Source organism: Solanum lycopersicum, chromosome 3 (assembly GCF_036512215.1).
Source record: "Solanum lycopersicum chromosome 3, SLM_r2.1".
NCBI classification, from domain to species: domain Eukaryota; kingdom Viridiplantae; phylum Streptophyta; class Magnoliopsida; order Solanales; family Solanaceae; genus Solanum; species Solanum lycopersicum.
The window spans coordinates 40,292,292-40,312,357 of NC_090802.1; the positions used below are offsets into that span (position 1 = coordinate 40,292,292).

General features: G+C 34.5%; 1 long non-coding RNA gene across 1 annotated transcript in view; it reads right to left on the reverse strand.

Annotated features, from left to right (window-relative positions):
* Positions 1-4,405: 4,405 nt before the first annotated feature.
* Positions 4,406-20,066, reverse strand: part of LOC109119782 (uncharacterized) — a 33,770-nt gene continuing 18,109 nt past the window's right edge. The window contains exon 3 of the long non-coding RNA XR_002027208.2: positions 4,406-4,591. This is a non-coding gene — a long non-coding RNA (uncharacterized lncRNA). The remainder of the gene's footprint in view (positions 4,592-20,066) is intronic.

A 20,066-nucleotide genomic window follows, 5' to 3' on the forward strand; every position in this document is an offset into this window, starting at 1 on the left:
CTTCCTTATCTCCTCTTCTTTTTCTCTCTAGTGAAGAACACCATTGAATACCAAGATAAGGGAGGGTTTAAGGGTTGCAAAGAGTCAAGTTTCACCATCAATTAACAAGTTATGATATCTAATTCACCTTTGAGACCTTTTTCCTCAAAAGGTTCCATCAATTGATTTCAAAAGTTGTGTTTCTAAGTGGGTCTTTTCCAATCTCGTAATTTATGTTATGAATTGATTTATTTATGATTCCTTTTATATACACTACAAGAAAGTGGAGATACAACGATATTTTTTAAATGTCGTATTAACATGTTTAAATGTCACAAATTTGTTTACTGACATTTATTTTACATTTGGATCAAATGTCATATATTTTAATGTCGGGGATTTTCTTAGCATTTAGGTAATTGTCGGGAAGAATTTATTACATTTAATTTGTGACATTTAGGTGAATGTTGAAAATAACTTGCGTCATTTACTTCGCAATATATATGTAAATGTTTGTAAGATTATTATGACATTTATTTTTTGACATTCATGTGAATGTCGGTAAGAAATGTATGACATTTATTTTTGACATTTAGCTGAATGTCAGTATGAGATATATGAAATATATTTTTGATATTTAGTTTAATATCAATATGAGATATATTTTCAATAATAAGGTAAATATTTGTATGAGATATATGACATTCATTTTTGATATTTACATAAATGTCGGTATGAAATATATGCCATTTATTTTCGACATTTAAGTAAATGTCAATATGAGACATATGCCATTTATTTTTTCGACATCTATGAAATGTTACTTTAACTTTCTGACATGTAGATTAATTGTTGGTAAAAAAATTTAAAGACACTAGCTTGTGACATTTATAAAACTTTACATTGAACTTTCTAACACTTCAGTTAATGTCAACAAATGTTTTTATTGAATTTCATAAAATTGGTTACAGTATTTTATATTTTGCTAAATTTCATATTAATATTCTAACGTCGCTATCAAATTTCTTTAAAAATCCCAGAAAAATCTAGATATAATTTTTCTGAAGACACATACATACAAACAATTCGTACATTCAAAACCATTTTCTGAATGATAAGCAAGAAATATTATATAAAGCAAATATTATCTAATATTATAATCAAAAAACAAAATAGCAAAATACAAGTTTTCTGTAGAAGTAAACAATCTCAAAACAAATTCTTTTTTCTATCTCAAGTAAAATTGAGATCTAACTAAATGTAGTAATCTCAACATAAAACCAACTAATTAACACCTAATTTAAATGAAATTAAAATCTCCAGTAAATTTGCAAGAAATTACGAAATCATCAATACAAAAGTTGACGAGCATGTTGAAGTAGATATTTGACCTCAATATCCTTAAAAATTTGCAGAAATGCACATAAGAAAATCTATAACGATATAATAATACAAATTAGATACCCATTAACTAAAGCAATTTAGGATATAAAAATGACTAATTGAAACTAATACTCCACAATAATCTAGCAGGACTTTCCAAAGTAAAATACAAAATCCCATCACGAAATTCAGTTTACTCAGCTCAACAGTTTTCCCGATTTAAGATTAAGTAGAATTAGTTAGAATAACTACTTCTTCAAATCAGATAGCTGATGCAGTAACAAACCTTTCTCTTGAAATAGTAAAATCAAAATTGCTAGGTTAGTTATTCTTATCTAATAACATTGTTATTGTCCCACATGCTAAACAAATTCCTTTTTTTCTTACTTCATCTATTTTTTATGACTATAGCATTGAAGGTGGTATCCCTCTACTTCTTGAGTTGATTGAATTTGTTTATCTAGAGGTGCAGGGAGTAGCTGCAAAATGCGTACAAACATTAGAATTTAAGAATGGTGAAAATTGGAGTAAAAGGGTCAGCAAAACTGGAGACAACTTAGCTACTTGCAGATTGCCTGACTAATGGTATATTGAGCATCATGGAGGTCTGTACTATCTAAAGAATAAGAAACTTTTAAATCCTATCAAAAGTTGTAGCACAGCTAATACAAGTCGCGTGAGATCAAGGAGGAGAAGAAATTAAAGGACTAAAGCAGGAAACTACAACAATAAATCATTTTGTTTCTTTATAAAAAGGAAAAATGAGATAAAATATTCTACCTAGAGGTCCAATTTTTTTCTTCAATTTTTTTGTTTATAATGAAGGGTGATAGATATGAGATGAGAGATAGTCACAACATTCGTTTGTGATTCAGAAGTTGGTATAGATATGCAAAGAATCATGAATCAGGAACCTAAAACTAATGGAGCATTATAGTGAACCCAAATATGATCATGTCTATCTATAATTATAATGGCATTTAATTAAAATTAAAAAAGTCGTCAATATTGGAATTCAAACATTTACTGAACCATCAAAGTAAGAGGCAACAATTGTTTAGACAAGGAAATATTATTGATCAGATGACTAGATTCTCTCGGGAGACAAGCTGATCTTAGCTACTAATCTAGGTTCAAATACGATTGTTATAATTTAATGACCTCACACATTTCCAGCCAAAGTAAGGGGACTTGGGATAGGAGAAAACTACGACTACGATAACGAGAACTCAAACCAAACAAGTACGAATAACTCCAAATACAAGTAGCAACTAAAACTAAACAAACATATATAAGATAGGAGAATCAAAAAGAAGTTCAAACACACAGATGGATTATCAATACTTCGAACTACAATACTAAACAAAACTGTCAGACGTTATGTTTAAACATCAGTAAGTAAGATGGGAACTAAAAGACATTAAAATCCGACCGACTTGTAGTGTTAACATTGAGATAAAAAGGTCATTTATGTTAACTACGATGAATAAAACACGTTGAGACGAGGAAGCACAAACTATAACAACATTTAACCACAAAAGGCCCATGAAACAGTAGTAACAAAATATAAGAAACAAATTAGATAATGAACTCAGTCTACGATTTTTTTATAGTGTCTTGCTGGGGCAAAATTGATATAAATAATTTGAAAATATAATTGAATAAATCACGGGGAATAATTGAAATGTAAGACAACGACATGTTCTTCTTATCTTCAAGTAGAAAAAGATTGCAAAGCAAACATAAATTCAGTAGTAATGAACTCTAATTTCACTTAGTCATAATTGTTCATCTAGAAAACAAAAAAATTAATTAAATTTACACTACCTTATGATCAAAGTCCGCCATCCTCAGAACTGTAGGAACATATATTGGCATGTCACCCGAAGTTTGTTTTCTATGAGCATGATTTTGATCTGCTCCTGAATCATTAAGCATGGCCAAAAGGTCTGTTACGAGATACCGGCTCTGACAATATTTTAAAAGGAGAAATAAGTAGAAGTTGACCGGATTATAATTTTGAGTATGGAAGTGTAAAATTGTAGCAAGATATACATGTATTTTAAGAAGTTTTCTCAACAATATCCATTGATTTAAGAGAATCTCTTAGCTTGTCAGACTCTAAAGATGGTTCGTCCGAACTAACATTCTTTGGATAAAATCTTAATCATAAATCATTATCATATGTCAAAAGAAAGATACACAAGAAAAAGGAAAATGGAACTGAATGTTGTTACTGATTATTATTAGTATTCTAATGCAACTGATCTCACAATGTTATGAAAAGAAGGTACTGACCTGTCCTTTATATACCTTTCCTATATGAAATATCTGAGTAAAAGCTCTCCGGCAAAGCTATTTTGCTTGAAAAGCCTGTTATTATGCGAAAATAGTAGCTTGTCGCTGTACAGACTACTTCCCCTGTATAACCAAAATGAACCTACAATTTTTAGTATTTTTCACATCTAGGTACAATATATAACAAAACAAAGAGGAAGATGAAGAAATAAAGAGATTGGAGGAACAAGAATACTAGAGATTGAGGACATTATTAAATTAAGCGACATTTATCTCAAGAAAATTAAGCGACATTTATCTCAAGAAAATTAAGCGACTATTCCTATGAAAGAAGGACAAGCAAGATGAGAAAATGATAGAAACACCCATATAAATATGGCTATCGGCCATATTCAGGAAATAGGAGGCGCCAAATACTATAGCAACACTTTTGTTTTGAATAGAGTCACGAGAAAAAATAAAGCTTAATTGTCACGACTTGGATTCTAGAATTCGAATCTCTATCGGCATCATTAACCTCTCATAGGTCGCAAACAAGCCTCTTCTTCGCTTTCATCACATTCATATAGTTAAATTTTCAAAAAAATTTAAAACTTTTAAAACATAATGAAATATACATAGACTTCATATAATTTCTACATAGATTAATATTCTACTAAGCTCAAATTAAAATAACCATCTACAATTGATGAATCAATTCAAATCAAAAGATCAATATATAATGTAATACTTTGCAAAAACGGCGTTATTACAAATCTTCGAAATAAATGTCTGAAAAGAAACGCTAGGGACAACATCCACTAGCTATGTCTAAAGTACTAAGCTAGATAAATAATGTATAATCCTCGAACATCAATAGGACCTACTAAAATCTGGAGATCAACAATCCAAACAACTTCGATAAATCTTCATCCTTGTCTCTGATATGCACCTATAAAGATAATAATAGTATAGGGTTAGTACACACGTGTACTAAGTATGGGTATATGCACACATGCTCATAAGAACTATGCCATTTTTGGAAAGTGACATCACTAGACTTTCCTAATTCGTTATTTGTGAAATGGGGTATGAATATGACGTATATTAATGCATTCAAAGCACAAAACTCATTTTCTATATGAATACAAGACCTTAGTGTAACATTCTGGGAAATTACATGTCTAGTGAAGAGTCCAATAGGTCTTTAAGAATGTGTATTGGGGGTAGATAGGCATCCCAATGCCCAATACTAAGAAATATTGGGCATAGTATGAAAAATTGGCTAAAGGGTATTAGCCAATTTCTATATAATGCACAAATAAGCAAAATATTGGGAATATTAGAAAACATTGGCATAAAGGGGTGTTAACTAATTTTTTAACATTAATGAGCATGTTTAAGAAATGTACCTGAAGTGAAGACCTTAAGCTAAAAGAAAATCCGTTCAAAATAGTTTCACACAACGTACTAGGGATCCAAGTGTCAAGCCTACTACCATTCCACATGACGATTTAAAATGATCATGTAGATTAAGAAGTGCCCAAGGACATAGTGAGGATCCTCGGGAAAGTAAGCTAACATTTCCAAATGAACCATAAATAATAGTTGGTTAGGAAAGTACAAGCCACTCATGTGCAAGCACATGGGGAGAAACGGCCATGAGGGGACCACCCTAACAAAATTTGGTTACAGTAGTTAGGGGGCAGGTGTGCACATGGGCTCACCCATGTGGGGCCTAGCTCTCTAAATAATTCTATACTCTAATCTACTGACCTAGCAAACTAATTAACCTAGTACTAACCGAGATGGAAAAATTAGTGCACCCGACAACCAGAGACTTAATTGGATTCACACTAACCTTGTTATGGTTAAAGAGACAACCTAGTACCTAACCTAGGATGGTCCAAAGAGTAATTTATGGTCCAAACAACTTAAAGGTACTTTAGAAATTAACTTATGTAACCTAATTAATTAAATTAGTCATTTAATTAATTAGTTTAAATGGTCAAAACGAAATCCTTTCACTAACCTAGTATAATTCAAGAAACATCCCACTACTTAACCTATGATGGTCCTAAAGTGGTTGATTATGCTTCCAATGACTTAGGGGTACTTTAGTACTTAAACTAGGTCTCTAAATTAATTAAGGTTTTAAATAATTTATATAAATTCAAAATGTTTACTTACACCATAGTTAACACCAATTTCCATATTTGACTAAGTGTTATGTTTTCCTATTTCTTGTCAATCTAGGAGGGACATTTTAGCAATTCACTAATTAATTTATTTATTTAATTAACTTAAATTACCTAAGTTGAATGAGTAAAGGTCAGCTCCTAAGACTTATATTGACGTTCAAACACTAATAATTTCACAACTCAAATCAATGAACTAACGAAAGCCAAAAATGGGAAAAGTTTCCATCGCGTTCTAGGGATATTCCGAGGTTTCTTCAACTTTTCGTTCAAGGTGGTCTTCGTAGATTAACTTCTACATAAGGTATGGGTTTATATCCTAGAATTATTTCTTCAAGAGTAAATTCCTTCCGACGATTCATGAGATCTTGAAAACTCGGGTTGTTCCATCGTTCTCGTCGAACTTCCTTTAACTAGTATCTTTATACGATTTCAATGTTGAATAGGTTAGAGATCATGTTGTTGGTATGTGGTGTTGGCTGATCTTAATGTGTATGGTTGCCGAATTATGAATGCCGAATGAACCTATGAAATTGTTATCGTATGAAGTTACATGTTTACATCGTGAATTAAGAATCGAGGATATGCTAGTTACGTCCGTATATGTTTACGTGTTGGTGTGTTTGTCTGAATGTTGACTTTCTGTTATTGTGACGTTATGAAGATTTATATTCATCAAATGTTAATGATTCTGTCCAAGATATTAAAAAACATTATCCCTAAAGTGATGAGCTAAGAATGGTTAAAAGGACCTCTATGAATTCACATCTTGATTGTATTGTTTATCTTATGTCAATGAATTGGCTCACATTACATTGTCCCAAAAAAATACATGCAAATGGATATAAATTTATGTTAAATGATAAAAGTATTGGCTAATGGTTCATACATATTAAATTTAAATATGAACGCACGTAAAATTGGCTTATGCCAACAAAAATACTTATGTAGTTTAATATCAAAGTGTTTAGGCGAAGACTAATCATATGCCAATCTCTTGTAGTTAGAGTAGAGAAATGACTACATAAGAAATTCTAAACTAATTCAATGAACCCATATCCAAGAGCATGACATTCATTGGAAAACTCCCACCATGTTCTATAAGAATTGATATATGAACTTATGAAACTCATCGCATGAAGTGCTCATCATCCATAATCAATGATATAAATCTACTACACTAAAGTATGTAAGTAACATGAGAAATAACATAAATATTGAGTTTTAATTTTAAGAAATTACCAGAATGAGGTATTAATGGATGTGAGACAAGCCTCACTTACACCTAAACTACTATGTTAAAAATACTCACGAATGAAGGTGTTAGAATGTGTGAGACTAGTCTCATTAACACCAAAGGTTGATATGTAAGGATAATTGACATTTCATCAATGTACAGTAAGGATGACAATTCATCAATAGAGTAAGTAAATCTCAATCTAGAAGAAAGCTTCCATAATGTTTGAGTGAATTCTAAAAGATAAAGAAGATAATGAATGTGAGCGAAAAACCGATAGACTAGTTATAAGCATGTGCTTGCACGTGTAAGTCTCATGAGACGAGGCTATCACTGAGGTGGATAAATAGTACTAGCTTGTGGTTTCCACATAATAGAGCTAGGTATGTTCCGATTGCAGCTTGGACAGTGAGATCACCTCCTTTTGGTGTGGGGTATACACTGGATTTCATGTCTAGATAACATGATCTATGTCGGTTAATGTTGAAAATATGTTCTTGGTTCACTATAGCCGTGAGGCAGTCCTTTTCGGTGTGGAGTGAACACTTGAGATGGATTCTCCTTAGCCGGGAATCACCCCTTTTTGGTGTGGGGTAAATAATAGATTTCATAAGTAGCTCATATGATTTAGATTAATTTTAATCAGTGAATCACATCTTTTTGGTGTAGGGAAGAAAGTGGATTTCATGTTAGCTCGTCTAATCTTACTTCTAATGATGTCTCTATTAAAGCAAGGAAGAATGATGATGGAAGGTATGTTCAAAGTGAGCTATGAAAAAGAGCTCAAGAATGTCAATTGCCAATATCAATACTCATAAAGTTTCAGCAAATAATGGGCAAGGCCAAATAAGAATGGCTTATAATGACTTCTTATATGATGACAATAAAGGGAAGTAGAAATATAATGCCAACCAAAAACCTCATAACTTCTCTAACATGAAAGTAATGAAACAGATGGCATAGCCAATAGAGATTGTCTTATGAAATCTTAATGGATACATAGAGTAATGAATGACTCATTGTAAGGTAGTGAAATCATTCCTTATTCCTCAGATTACTTACTTGATTCATTGTGGGTATGGGACTACAATGAATCATTGTACTTGTAAGTAAAATATAGGATCAAAGGAATTGTTGAACTACACAACAACAAGAAGAACAAGACAAAAATCCTAGTGTAAATAAAAGGGCTCTCGGGTTAGGCATAGCAAAATTTCAAATTTTCGCTCGAGTTGTTCTAAAATAATGTTGATGATTCTAATATCTTTTAATCACATACAAAATGAGTTGTGTGCTTTGAATGCATTAAAATACGTCATATTCATACCACAAGTCACAAATAATGAATTAGGATAGTCTAGAGAAGTCACTTTCAAGAAATGGCATGTTTTTTAGGAAGAAAAGCTTTCCTTGATCATGCATAGACTTATGTGTATGTGTGCATACACCCATACTTATTAAAAGAGTATGCTAACCCTATACAATTTAATATTTGTATAGGTGCAGGTCAGAGAGCTGATTGAAGATTCATTGCAGCGGTTTAGACATCAGTGTTCTCCAGACCATTTGGTAGTTCCTCTTTATTTAAAGGATTATATATTTTTTAGTATAGTGTTACTTTTAGACATAACTAGTTGATGTTGTAACTAGCATTTATTTTATACGTTTATTCGAAGCTTTGTATTAAGGCTATTTTGGCAATGTACTATGATATGTTATTCTTTGATCTGAAACTTATTCTGTATTTATTGGATGGTTGTTTCTTTAGTTTGAGCTTAGTATATGATGTAACTATGTAATAACTATATGAAGTCTATGTATAGTTCAAACTTTTTAAAAAAAATTAAATTTTTCCGCTAAAATTAACCATATGAATGTGGTGAATGCAAGAAGAGGCTTGTCTGCAACCTCCCAGAGGTCAACAATGCCGGTTGCGATTTAGATTCCAGAATTCGGGTCATGACAAACTTGGTATATGAGCATGAAGTTAAATAACCTGGGAACTAAAGCTTAAAACAACCACATTACATAATTTCTAGCTTATGGTTGTGAAGAGCGCCTTAATCATGACTTAGAGACTACGTGATGATAGGAAGTCTTCCCTTCTTCTACTATTTATCGTGCTATATGGAATTTTTACATCAAGTGTCATTAAAGAATCTAACTTTCTTCTTGTCTCTACGTATAGAAAATGATACGAGGAGAAATGCAGACAGGAGAGTTGGTGAGGCAGCTGCTGGAGGAAACCAAGATCCTCCTCAAGCTGTAGTTTCTGCAGCTCGAGTGCCTGTCAACCCAGCTTAATTGACAGACAGTGAAGTGTGGGATGCATTGATGCATATGGAACATGCCATCACCACTTAGGCCCAGGCCATCACGGCTAGCAAGCTGAGGCACTTTACTAGAATGAATCCCCCAATTTACTACAATTCTAAGACCAATGAGGATCCTCATGAGTTCGTAGATGAGGTCCACAAGATACTATGTTCCATGGGAGTTGATGAGGAGGCAAAGGTTGAATTGACTGCATATTAGCTGCAAGATATGACACATGTTTGGTACCGGATGTGGGCAGATGGCCGAGCACTAGTAGATGTTCCCATCACTTGGGATGTTCTCAGGATTGCCTTTCTCAAGAGGTTCTTTCTCAGAGAGAAAAAGGAATCCAAAGTTGAAGATCTCATGAACTTGAGGCAGGGAATTATGTGTATCAAGGAGTATTCCTTGAAATTCGTTAAAATCTCAAAGTATGCTTCTTCTATAGTGGCAAATAGCATGTACAAGATGAGAAGGTTTGTGACTGGAGTGTCTGAGGATCTAATAGAAGATTGTTGGGCAGCCATGTTGCATGACATCATGGATGTATGTAGGTTGATGGTGCATGAATGCTCAGCAAGTGGAGGACGGTCGTCTTAAAAGGAGAGTTCATGAAGTCAAGAAGCCTAAGACTGTGGATCATACTAGTTCTAGCTCGGGTAGGGGATCATTTGGAGTCCAAAATAGGCTTAAGTTCAAGAGGCATTCAGTTAATTCCACTTCTTTAGGAAATTTGAATGCCAAAGTGAACAAATTTGGCCCCAGAAAGGGCAATAATCGGAACTTCCAGTGAAATAAAAAGCCTTGAAGTAAAAGTGGATGTTCTCATGGAGGTGATTATTTAGTAGGTACCAACACTTGCTTCAGGTGTGGCAAGACTGGATACATTGTCCGAGATTGTCCTCAAGTGATGAATCAGGCCAAGGCAGATGCTCAACCTCGGCCGAATGAAAATGTTGCAGCCGAACCTCATAAGAGAAACCGATTTTAGGCAATCAAAGGTAGACAAGAGCAAGAGAACTCAGCTAATGTAGTCACGGGTACGTTGTATGTCTTTACTCTCCCTATGTATGCATTATAAGATCTAGGATCCACTATATCATTTGTTACTCCTTTGGCAACTAGTAGATTTGATGTATTTCCTGAAATCTTGCATGAGTTGATTCTAGTATGTACTCCCATAGGGGACAGAATTAGAGTAGAAAGAGTGTACAAAAATTGCCCAATTCACATCCTTGATAAAGTCACTCACACTGATCTTGTGGAACTATCCATGCTCGATTTTGATATAATCTTGGGTATGGATTGGCTCCATAAGTGTTATGTCATAATAGACTGTCGAAATAGGGAAGTGATGTTTAAGTTTCCAAATGAGTTAAAGCTGGAACAGGAAGGGCGTGGTTCAAGTCCAGTCGATCAAATTGTTTCACACTTAAAGGCCAATAAGATGATAGCTAAAGGGTATTTATTCCACTTAGTTAGACTCAATGACTTAGATAAAAAAGCTCCTTCCATAGACTCTGTGTCAATAGTGAATGAATTCCCAAATGTATTTTCGGAGGATTTACCCTGAGTCCCTCCTGAACATGAGATTGACTTTTGTGTTGATTTAGATCCGAACACCAAGACAATTTCTATTCCCCCGTATAGGGTGGCACCAGCTGAAATCAAAGAGTTAAAGTTACAGTTAAAAGATCTACTTGATTAGGGCTTCATCAAGTAGAGCATTTCCCCATGGGGTGCTCCAGTGTAATTCATAAAGAAAAAGGATGAAACCCTTAGAATGTGGATCGATTATCGTTAACTCAACAAAGTCACTATAAAGTATAAGACCCTCTTCCCAAAATTTACGATCTATTCGACCAACTCAAATGTTCAAGTTTATTTTCAAAGATAGACCTTCGATCAAGCTATTATCACCTTAGAGTGAGGTGAGAAGTTCCCTAAGACGACCTTTTGTACTCGATATGGGCATTATCAATTTCTTGTCATGTCATTCAGTCTCACTAATGCACCAGCCACATTTATAGACCTTATGAATAGAGTCCTGTATGAGTACCTTGATTCCTTCATCATAGTATTAACAGATGACATCCTCATATACTCTAAGTCTAGATAAGAGCACGAAGAACACTTAAGAAAGACATTGAAATTATTTAGAGTACATCTTTTGTATGCAAAGTTTAGCTAATGTGAATTTTGGTTGAGATCAGCGACCTTTCTTGGTCACGTTGTGTTTGACCAGGGTATTGAGGTTGATCCGGAAAAGGTTGAATCAGTGAAGAATTGGTCGAGACCCCTCAAACCCATAGATATTCAGAGTTTCTTGGGCTTGGCTAATTATTACCACATGTGGAGGGCTTTTCCACTATTTCAGCCCCACTTACAGCTTAACAAAAAGAAGGTTAAGTTTGAGTGGTCTTAAAAAGGTGAAAAGATCTTTCAAGAGCTCAAATACCGACTCACTTCATCCCCAACGCTTACATTGTCGAGGGGACATGGCTGGAGATGCTTAAAGATTATGACATGATTGTTCATTATCACCTAGGTAAGGCCAATGGAGTAGCTGATGCGTTGAGCCATTTCGAGCATGGGCAGCGTGGTTCATATTGATGATGAGAGGAAGGATTATGTTAAGGAGGTACTCCAGTTGTCTAGATTGGGTGTACGACTGGTAGATACACGAAATATGGGTGTTTCAATTCATTGCAGTTCTGAATCTTCTTTTGTTGTAGATGTCAAAGCAAAGCAACACCTTGACCTAGTACTCATAGAGTTCAAAGACTCAGTGCTGAGTTAGTTGAATTATTCATTTTCCCTAGGAGGGGATTGTGTACTCAGGTACCAGAAAAGATTATGTGTACCCAATGTTGATAATTTGAGGCATAATATTATTGCAAAGGCCCAATGGTTCCTGGTAATCTATACATCCAGGTTCTTCCAAAATGTACCATGACCTTAAAGAGGTCTATTGGTGGAAAGGTATGAAGTGTGATATATCAAAGTTTGTGGAGGTGTCCCAATTGCCAACATGTTAAGACCGAACACCTTAAACCTAGGGGTTGTCAACCAGTCGATTGAGATCCCAACTTGGAAGTGGGAGACTATCAATATGAATTTTGTGGTTGGTCTGCCAAAGACTAAGAAACTACATGATTCTATTTGTGTTATTGTTGATAGGATGACTAAGTCTGCTAACTATATTCCTGTGAAGTCTACTTACAGGGCTGAAGACTATGCCAAGTTGTATATTGATGAGATAGTGAGATGGCATGGCATTCCTCTGTCTATCATTTCGGATAAGGGAGCCTAATTTACTTCTCATTTTTTGAGATTTTTCCAAAATATCTTCGGTACCCAGGTGAAGCTCAGTATTGCTTTTCATACCAAGACGGATGGAAAAGTAGAGTGTACTATTCAGACCCTTGAAGACATGCTGAGAGCATGTGATATTGACTTCAAGGGGAGTAGGGATGATCATTTGCCGCTAATTGAGTTCTCCTATAATAATATCTATCATTCCAGTATTTAAATGTCACCTTTTGAGGCACAATATGGAAGGAGATATAGGTCTTCAGTTGGCTGGTTTGAGGGAGGAGAGTCTTTCATCCTTTGCCCAGATATCATACATGAGGTTGTGGAGAAGGTAAGAATGATCAGGGATAGATTGGCTACTGCTTACAGTCGTCAAAAATCCTATGCAGATAATAGAAAGAGACATCTTGAAGTTGAGGTGGGTGATCAAGTCTACCTGAGGATATCACTCATGAAAGGGGTTATGAGGCATGGTAAGAAATGGAAGTTGAGTCTGAGGTATATAGGTCCTCATTAGATCTTGCACAGGGTAGGAAATGTTTCCTACAAACTGATGTTACCACAAGACTTGGCTTCTATGCATCCATTTTTCCACGTTTCAATGCTTAAGAAGTGTCTAGGTAAACCGGCATCCATCCTTCCTATTGAGGGATTAGGAGTTGATGAGAACCTTTTATATGAAGATGTTCCGTTTGAAATTTTAGATCGCCAAGTGAAGCGGCTGAGGAACAAGGAGTTTGCCACCGTCAAAGTATTATGGAGGAACCACCTTGTTGAGGGAGCAACATGGGAGGCCGAGGTCGATATGAGATCCCGTTACCCTCACTTGTTCAATTCTTGAGGTAGATATACTCTTCCGAAGTCTAGTTTTTTTTAAGAAACTCTATGTTTTAGTGCATTAGTCGATTTTGGTGTTGTGAGTCCTTAATTGTACGTTTTAATAATTGCTCTATTTGAGCTAACATGGAGTCATGTTTGCATTTATGTTGCTTTTTTTTGTGGAGCGTAGACATGATTTTTGTGTTGCATGAGTTGTTTTGTGCATTAAGTTATGTGTGATTGAGAAAAATGTTCCCAAATCTCAAATATGAAGTTTCAGATAAACTTGAATGATATGCATCATCCAAATTAGTGTGAATCAAATATTCATAAAGAAGTAAAGCTCAAGCATGTTAAAGTATTTTCGAAAATCACCTTCTTTATGTTAAATGATGTGTAATGTCATTCGGGAACGAATGTTCCTAAGGGGAGGATATTGTAACATTCTGGGAAATTACATGTCTAGTAAAGAGCACAATAGGTTTTTAATCATGTGTATTGGAGGTACAGAGTCATCCTAATGCCCAATATTGAGAAATATTGCAAATTTCTATATAATGCCCAAATAAGCAAAATATTAGGCACATTAGAAAATATTGGCTTAAAAGGGTGTTATAGAATTTTCTAACATTAATGAGCTTGTTTAAGAAATGTACCTGCAATGAAGACCTTAAGCTAAAAGAATATCCGTTCAGAATAGTTTCATACAAAGTATTAGGCATCCCAAGTGTTAAGCCTAGTACCAACCACATGACCACTTAAAATGAACATGGATTAAGCAGTGTCCAAGGACATAGTAAGTATCCTTGGGAAAATAAGTAAAAATTACCAAATGATCCATATGTAATAGTTATTTAGGAAAGTACAAGCAATCCATGTGCAAGCACATGGGGAAAAACGGCCAAGAGGGGACCACCCTAACTGAATTTGGTTAGCTATGTTAGGGGACAGGCGTACACAAGGGTTCATCCATGTGGGTAATAGATATCTAACTAATTAAAGACTCTAACCTACTTACATATCAAGCTAATTAATCCAGGACTAACCGAAATGGGCCAATTAGTGCACCCAACAACCTAATACTTAATCGGGTTGACTTTAACCTAGTACTAGTTAAAGAGACAACCTAGTACCTAATCTAGGATGGTCGAAAATGTTAGTTAAGTTCCTAACGACATAAGAGTACTTTATAAATTATCTTATGTCACCTAATCAATTAAATTATCCATATAATTAATTAATTTAAATGTTTAAAACGAAATTCTTTCACTAACCTAGTATAATTCAAGAAACATCCTAGTACTTAACCTCGGATGGTCCTAAAGGAGTTGATTATGGTTCCAATGAATTAGGGGTACTTTATTACTTACCCTAGGTCCATAAATTAATTAAATTAAGGATTTAATTAATAAAATATTAAAATGTTTACCTAAACCATAGTCAACACCAATTTTCAGATTTGACTAAGTGTTATATTTTCCTATTTCTAGTCAATCTAGGAGGGTCTTTTTAGTAATTAAAAATTAAATACCCTAAGTTGAATGATTCAAGGTCAGTTCCTAAGACTTATACTTACGTTCAAACACTAATAATTTCACAACGCAAATAAGTGAACGAACAAAAGCAAAAAATGGGAAAAGTTACCATCGACGTTCTAGGGAAATTCCAAGGTTTCTTCAAGTTTTCGTTCAAGGTTGTCTTAGTAGATTATGTTTTTATTAAGGAATGGGTTTATGTCCTGGATTTATTTCTCCAAGATTACTTTCTTTTGGATGATTCATGAGTTCTTGAAAACTAGGGTTGTTCCCATCGTTCTCGTCAAACTTCCTTTCCCTAGTATCCTTGTACAATTTCAATGTTGAATAGGTTAGAGATCATGTTGTTGGTATGTGGTGTTGGATGATATTAATGTGTAGGGTTCTTGAATTATAAATACCTAAAGAACCTATGAAATTGAAATCACAGGAAGTTAAATGTTTACAACATGAATTATGAATCAAGGATATGATAGTTACGTCCGTAAATGATTAAGTGTTGATGTGTTTGTCCGTGTGTTGACTTGTTGTTATTGTGACGTTATGAAGATGTTATATTAATCAAATGTTAATATGATTCTGTCCAAGATGTTTAAAAACGTTATCCCTAAATTTATGAACTAAGATTGGTTAAAAGGACCTCCATGAATTCACATCTTGAGTGCAATGCTTATCTTATGCCAATAAATTGGCTAACTATACATTGTCCCAAAAGCATGAAAATGGCTATAAATTTGTGTTAAATGATTAAAGTATTGCCTAATGATTCATACATATTAAATTTAAATATGAACACACGTAAAATTGGCTTATGCCAATAAAAATGGTTATGTAGTTTAATATCCACCTGTTTAGGCCAAGACAAATCATATGCCTAACTCGTGTATTTAGAGTAAAGAAATGACCACGTAAAAACTTCTAAACTAATTCAATGAACCCATATCTAAGAGTATGCCATTCATTTGGAAAACACCCAACATGTTCTACAAAAATAATATATGAACTTATGAAACTTATTGAATGAAGTGCTCATCGTCTATAATCGATGATATGAAGCTACTACACTAAAGTAAGTAAGTAACGTAAGAAATAACATAACTAATGAGGTCTAAGTTAACGAAATGACCTGAATGAGGTGTTAAAGGAAGTGAGACAAGCCTCACTTACACCTAAGCTACTATATTAAAAATACTCACGAATGAAGGTGTTAGAATGTGTGAGACTTGTCTCATTAACACCAAAGGAGGATATGTAAGGACAATTCACATTTCATCAATAAAAATTAAGGATGCAAGTCATCAATAGAGTAAGTAAATCTCAATCAAGAAGCAAGCTTCCATAATGCATAGCCTTATGTGTATGTGTGCATACACCCATGCTTAGTACAAGTATGTACTAACCCTATACAATTTATATTTTTATAGGTGCAGGTCAGAGAGAAGATTGAAGATTCATTGCAGCAGTTTGGACATCAACATTCTCCAGACCATTTGGCAGGTCCTCTTGATTTAAAGGATGCTACAGTTTTTAGTCTAGCGTGTGTTTTAGATATAGCTAGTGGATGTTGTCCCTAGCATTTCTTTCATGAGTTTATTCGAAGATTTGTAATGACGCCATTTTGGCAATCTACTATGATATGTTATTCTTTTATTTGAAATGATTCTGTATTTATTAGATGGTTGTTTCTTAATTTGAGCTTAGTATATAATGTAACTATGTAATACTATATGAAGTCTATGTATACTCCATACGTTTTATAATGTTTTAAATCTTTCCGCTAAAATTAACCATATGAATGTGATGAATGCAAGAAGAGGCTTCTCTGCGACCTCTGAGAAGTTAACGACGCCTATTGCAATTTGGATTCCAAAATCCGGGTCCTGATGAACTTGGTATCAGAAACATAATTTTAGAACAACTCGAGCCAAATTTTTTTGGATTTTGATACCCCCAAACCTGAGATCCCCTTTCCCTGTACTTAGTTTATTTTTCAATCTTTTTCTTCTTATTGTTGTCTATAAGCATCGCAACGGTACCGGAATCGGGTGAACCGGGATGGAACCGGTACTATGAAAACCGGTAACGTTCCGGAATCAGGACCGGACCGGACCGGGAAACCGGTTAAAATTGTACTGTTCCGTCCCGATTCGGAAGGAAACCGGTAGTATACCGGACCGGACCAGTAATTATATAAAATTAAAACATAAAGATTTAATTTTTTAATTGAATTTGATTTCTATTATAATAATTAAAAAATTAAAAATTTAAATCTAAAACTTAAAAATTTTTTTAAAAAAAATTCTAACTTTAAAGTTATAAAATTTAAATTTCAAACTCTTTAAGTTTTGAAATTTTTTAATTCCAACTTTAAAGTTAAAATTTAAAATTTTCAAACTTTTAAAGTTTCAAATTTAAATTTTCAAATTTTAAAGTTTCAAAACTTTAAGAGTTTGAAATTTTTAAATTCAAACTCTTAAAGTTTGAAAATTTTAAATTCAAATTTTAAAGTTATAAAATTTAAATTTCAAACTCGTAAAGTTTGAAATTTTTAAATTTAAACTTTAAAGTTATAAAATTAAAAATTGACAATATTAAAAATTAAATTTAAAAAAACAATATTAAAAAACAAATTAAGGTGAATAGCCTATATTTTTATTAATATTTATTTGATATTATAATTACATTTACAAAAATATTAGTAGAGTATTAAAAGATTTAATCTACACAACCCTCTTCTAGGAAGGATTCTGTTTGAATTAAATCTTGAATTATCATACGTTTACTAATAGTTGGTGCCACCATATAAATCCCTTCGTAAATCATTCAACATTTCGTTAGTAACATGGTCGGGAATCGGTTGAATAGAAATATTGTAACGACCTGTTTAGTCGTTCTGAGCAGCAGATTTTATTTCTGGAAAAACTGGCTGAGACGACAGATCCCACGACGGACCGTCATAAGCACGACGGACCGTCGAGGGGGTCTCGTTCCAAAACAGTTAGATTTCTGAAATTTGGGTACTGAAATCGACTCTCTGAACTTCGTGACGAATGGCAGGACGGACCGTCACAGGTGTGACGGGCCGTCACAGATCCTTCAGTAAAATCTAGTCTCTGAACTCTGTGACGGATGCAGCAGGACGGACCATCGCAGGCACGACGGCCTGTCACAAACTGCGTAATCCCAGGCTGAGTCGAATTTCTTGAAATGTTTTTAAGGGGGGGTTTGGACTAGTCCTGCTTATAATTATAAAGTTGGTGGTTGAATATTAATAATCAAATTTCTTGAGGGTCTCGTTCCAAAACAGTTAGATTTCTGAAATTTGGGTACTGAAATCGACTCTCTGAACTTCGTGACGAATGGCAGGACGGACCGTCACAGGTGTGACGGGCCGTCACAGATCCTTCAGTAAAATCTAGTCTCTGAACTCTGTGACGGATGCAGCAGGATGGACCATCGCAGGCACGACGGCCTGTCACAGACTGTGTAATCCCAGGCTGAGTCGAATTTCTTGAAATGTTTTTAAGGGGGGGTTTGGACTAGTCCTGCTTATAATTATAAAGTTGGTGGTTGAATATTAATAATCAAATTTCTTGAGGGTTAAAGGAGATACCCTTAATTTAATTAGTAGGTTAATTCATCATCCTTCATACTTAATTATATGCTAATTAGGGTAAAAGAAAGAGGGTTGGAATAAGAAAAAGAAAAGAACAGAAAGAGAGGGAGAAACGATCGAGAGATAGAGGAACGAAGGGAATAACAAGACTTTTGGGGAAATTGCTTGCTTGATCACGAATCTTCGGTGGAGGTAGGTTATGGTTTTTATACTATTCGTAGTTAACTCTTAATAGAGAATGATATGAGTTGGGCTGTATTTTAAAGTCTTCTATATGCTTAATTGTATGCTTGCATGAATGTGATTATATAATTGTGATGAAATAAGCATGATGAAGCTATTGAATCCCAAATCTTGAAAACCCCTTGTAAATGATGATGCCTTGGTATAAAAGAAGGCTTGATGAACTAAAGTAATGAGATTGATGATGCCTTGGTATAAAAGAAGGCTTGATGAACTAAAGTAATGAGATTGATGATGCCTTAGTATAAAAGAAGGCTTGATGAACTAAAGTAATGAGATTGATGATGCATTGGTATAAAAGAAGGCTTGATGAATTAATAGAATGAGATTAGTGGAGCGGGTGTCACGAACCGACATGTAGAATTAGGGGATCGGGTGTCACGAACCGACACGTAGAATTAGGGGATCGGGTGTCACGAACCGACACGTAGAATTAGGGGATCAGGTGTCATGAATCGATACGTAGAATTAGGGGATCGGGTGTCACGAACCGACACGTAGAATTAGGGGATCGGGTGTCACGAACCGACACGTATAATTAGGGGATCGGGTGTCACGAACCGACACATAGAATTAGGGGATCGGGTGTCACGAACCGACACGTAGAACTACGGGATCGAAGTGTCACGTTCCGACACATAGTAGTAGGGGAACGGAGTGTCACGTACCGACACAAGAATAAAGGTGATGAATTGATGAATCTTGAAAGATGTTAATATACTCAATCTAATGAACCTAATTCCCAAATGAGTATGGTACTGAGGCTTGAGTCCTCATGTGTGAACTTGGCGGTACTTATTAACGATTATAGTACTTGTTGTTGCTACATGTTGAGTAATGTAGTTGACTTTATATTATTACTTGATATATATTGTTTTCTATTTTGAGTTGGCCGATGATATCTACTCAGTACCCGTGTTTTGTACTGACCCCTACTTGTATGTTTCTTTTTGTTATCTGTGGAGTGCAGCAAATGTTCCGTCGTCTTCAACTCAACCGCAACTCTAGCCAGTCTCCATTACACTGGATTTCAGGGTAAGCTAATGCTTCTAGCTTGGACTGGATCTTCCTCTTCATGTCTTGATGCCTTGAACTTCCGGCATGGGCTAGCTTTTTACTTATTTTAGCTTCTTCGATACTCTTAGATT